This window comes from Pteropus vampyrus, unplaced genomic scaffold (genome assembly GCF_000151845.1).
Source record: "Pteropus vampyrus isolate Shadow unplaced genomic scaffold, Pvam_2.0 Scaffold63, whole genome shotgun sequence".
Lineage (NCBI taxonomy): Eukaryota > Metazoa > Chordata > Mammalia > Chiroptera > Pteropodidae > Pteropus > Pteropus vampyrus.
In genome coordinates this window covers 8515631-8519252 of record NW_011888844.1, presented here as the reverse complement: position 1 = coordinate 8519252, position 3622 = coordinate 8515631, and the positions used below count along the sequence as shown (strand labels likewise).

The 3622-nt window shown below is 33.4% G+C and overlaps 1 pseudogene; it reads right to left on the bottom strand.

Moving 5' to 3' along the window:
* Nucleotides 1-1010: 1010 nt before the first annotated feature.
* On the bottom strand, nucleotides 1011-1130 carry LOC111740418 (annotated as a pseudogene).
* Nucleotides 1131-3622: the final 2492 nt, after the last annotated feature.

Genomic DNA, 3622 nt, shown 5'->3' with positions numbered 1-3622 from the left:
TATTCCAATATGTTTGAGTTGTAGCGAATACTTTTGTAATAACTATGTTTGGTGTCAGATTTGTACTAGATATATAGGGGTGATCACTTTTTAAAGTATATGTGTCTAAGCACTATTTTGTACCCTTAAAACAAATATAATATTGTATGCCAACTGTAATTGAAAAATTACAAAGCAGTGAATCATATTCAAAACAAGCATTTATTTTATTCCAATATGTTTGAGTTGTAGCGAATACTTTAGTAAAAAGTTTACCTAAATATATAGGTGGAACGAATTGCTTCTAAGTTTAATAGTACCTTGCGAAGGAGAAAAAAACTCTATCTTTGCCAACCAAAGGCTGCAGCTGGAAATCAATGTTTTTTGTTTGTTTGTTTGTTTGTTTGTTTTTCTCATCAACATTATAATGAAATAACATTAAATAAAACAATATTATTCAAAGTCCTGCTGTATAAGTATTAGTCAATTTAACGCTTGATGAATTGTATCATGAAAAGAGGGAATCTGCTCTAAACATATGTTAATATTCAGCAAAGGCATAAACACTCACATTTAAAAATGCAAATATAAGGACCATAAGATCTTAAAGTCTTGGTCTTCATTTTTTATTGTCTTTCTTCCTCACTGCCATTCCTACAGGTTTTTGAAGAGAGCCCTACTTCTCTAGACTAGTATATAGTTTCTACCCCCAGAGTCTTTCAGCCTTGACTAGGGGTTTAATATGCCCATATAACATATGTATCTTCTTTCTATTTCACAGGTTGATATTCCCAGTTACAGAGTTTCATGAAAGTGTCTGTAAACTACATGACAGCACTGTGTCCCCAAGAGATATAATAAGTTACTTTCCAAAAAATGCGAACTTGTCAGTTAAATTACATTTTAGATAACTATGTATATCTTCTTGAGTTCTGATATTGGTCTTTTCAATACCTGTTAAAGAAAAAAAAATATTCTGACACCTTGTTAAAATGGTAAAGAAAACTTTATTTATTTATTATTAATTTTTACACCTACAGCACCTGGTCTTCCTCGATGATCTTCCCATGCAAGTACTAACCAGGCCCGACCCTATTTAGCTTCCGAAATCAGATAGGATCTGGCGTGTTCAGGGTAGCATGGCCATAGGTGGTAAGGGCAACTTTATTCTAGACTACTGAAATAGGTGTCATAACTATCACAACAGAACTGAGAGATCAGGCTCTAGTCTGAATACATTAAAGACAGCTAGAGATTTAGTGACAAGGAGCAGAGTGAAGGGGTCAGTAGATGGAAAATTACTAAGAGAAGATATCAAGGGAAGGGAGATTCTTGCTAAACCTACTTAACAGAATTCTTGATGAAAGTAAGCTAGGATGATCAGTTGTTAAGGATAGGAGGAATCTCATCCAACTGATTTAGCAGGATTATTGCTAGAATGGGGTTAGGCAGGCCAAAAGACAGGAAGAGAGCCAAGACCAAGGCCTAGTCAAAAAGATGTCCTGTCTAAAGTTTGGTCAAGGAGACCATTTATCATATGAAATATGTCCAAGTACACTTAGAATTATGAGTCACATCTGCTCTGAAACTGAAACAAAAATGAAGTAATTTTTTTTTTTCTCAAAATGCCACCTACTTTAAAGGCAACCAACAAGAGATGTTTTCATGAGATCAGCAAACCTAAAGTACCAATTTCTCCCTTTTACTAGATAGTTGGAACATCCAGGCAATTGTACACTACTCCTAATCATTTCATCAGCCCTCAATAATATCAAGAATGTGATCCTGAAAAAATTGAACAAAAATTTAAAAAGACTTATTTTAAATACTACCATGGTTCTTCTGTGACTTCTACTCTATTATAGTAGAAGAGCTAACTGGCTCCTATGCCCATATTCTGACTCTTCCCCCCTGGAAAAAAAAAAAAAAAAAGGACTAGTGCTTTGCCCATGAGAAATGTTTAATAACTTCTGTAAAACTGATGAGGGGGTGGAAAAGGCAATCATTTTTGTTAGCATTTGTCATATGCAAGTATATAGTTTGTTAAAATATTTTTGTTTGATGACTATATTTTCACATGTCATTTCATGAAGTTAGTGCGTAAAACCCATTTTCCTATTTTATTATTTAAGTTGGCTGTGGTATAGAAAAATAAAAACAAAAAGAATATTATACCAAGTTCACATTTTTTATAAAAAGAGTGAAGTCATATATTTTTTATAATATTTTTTATTTTTCAATTATAGTTGGCATACAATATTATATTAGTTTCAAGTGTACAACATAGTGATTAGACATCTATATAACTCATGAAATGATCACCTCAATAAATCTAATGTCCATGTGACACCATGAAGTTATTACAATATTATTGAATATATTCCTTATGCTATACTTTCTATCTCGATGATCATTTTGTTACTATCAATTTGTACTTCTTAATCCCTTTCCCCTTTGTCACCAACCTCCCAACCCCCTCTCATCTGGTAATCCTCAAAATGTGTTCTGTATCCATGAGTTTGTTTCTAATGTTTATTTTGCTCTTTGCATTCTACATGTATATGAAATAATATGGAATTTGTCTTTCTCTATTTGACTTACTTCACACAGTATAATATCCCCTAGTTCCATCATGAAATATCTTTTTCCCGCCCATTACTTTTTGTCTGTGTCTTTCAATTTAAAGTGAATCTCTTATAGACAGCCTATGTAAGGGTCTTGTTTTCTTGTCCCTTCAGCCACTGTATCTTTTGATTGGAGCACTTAATTCTTTTTCATTTGAAGTACTTTTTGATAGATATGTAGTTATTGTCATTCTTTATTTAGACTTTTGAAACATATCTTTTTCTTCTGACAGAAGTCCTTCCAACATTTCCTGTAATACTGGCTTGGTGTTGATAAACTCCTTTAGCTTTTTCTTGTCTGGGAAGTTCTTTATCTGTCCTTCGATTCTAAATCATAGCTTTGCTGGGGAGAGTAATCTTGATTGTAGGTCCTGGCTTTTTATCACATGAAATATTTTTTCCCAATCCTTTCTGGACTATGAAGTTTTCTTTGAGAAATCAGCTGACAGTCTAATGGGAGTTCCCTTGTTAGTAACTAACTGCTTTTCTCTTGCTGATTTTAAGATTCTCTCTTTATCTTTAACCTTTGGCATTTTAATTATGATATGTCTTGGCATGGGACTCTTTAGGTTCATCTTGTTTGGAACTCCCTGCACTTCCTGGGTTTTGTATGTCTATTTCCTTCACCAGGTTAGGGAAGTTTTCAGTCAATATTTCTTAAAATAAATTTTGAATTTCTTTTTCTCACTTCTCTTTCTAGTACCCCTGTGATGCAAGTGTTGTTGTACTTGATGTTGTCCCAGAGGCCCCTTGAACTAGTCTCATTTTTTTTAATTCTTTTTTCCTGTTATTGTCCTGATTGGGTTTCCTCTGCTACTCCATCCTCTAAATCGCTGATTCTATCCTTCACTTCATCCACTCTGTTGATTTCCTCTAATGTACTCTTCAGCTCAGATATTGTATTCTTTATTTCTTACTGATTCTCTTTTATGTTCTTCCATCTCCATTTGTATGTTTTCTATCTCTTTGTTAAAGTTCCCACTGAATTCATCTACTCTTCTCCTAAAATCATTGAGCAT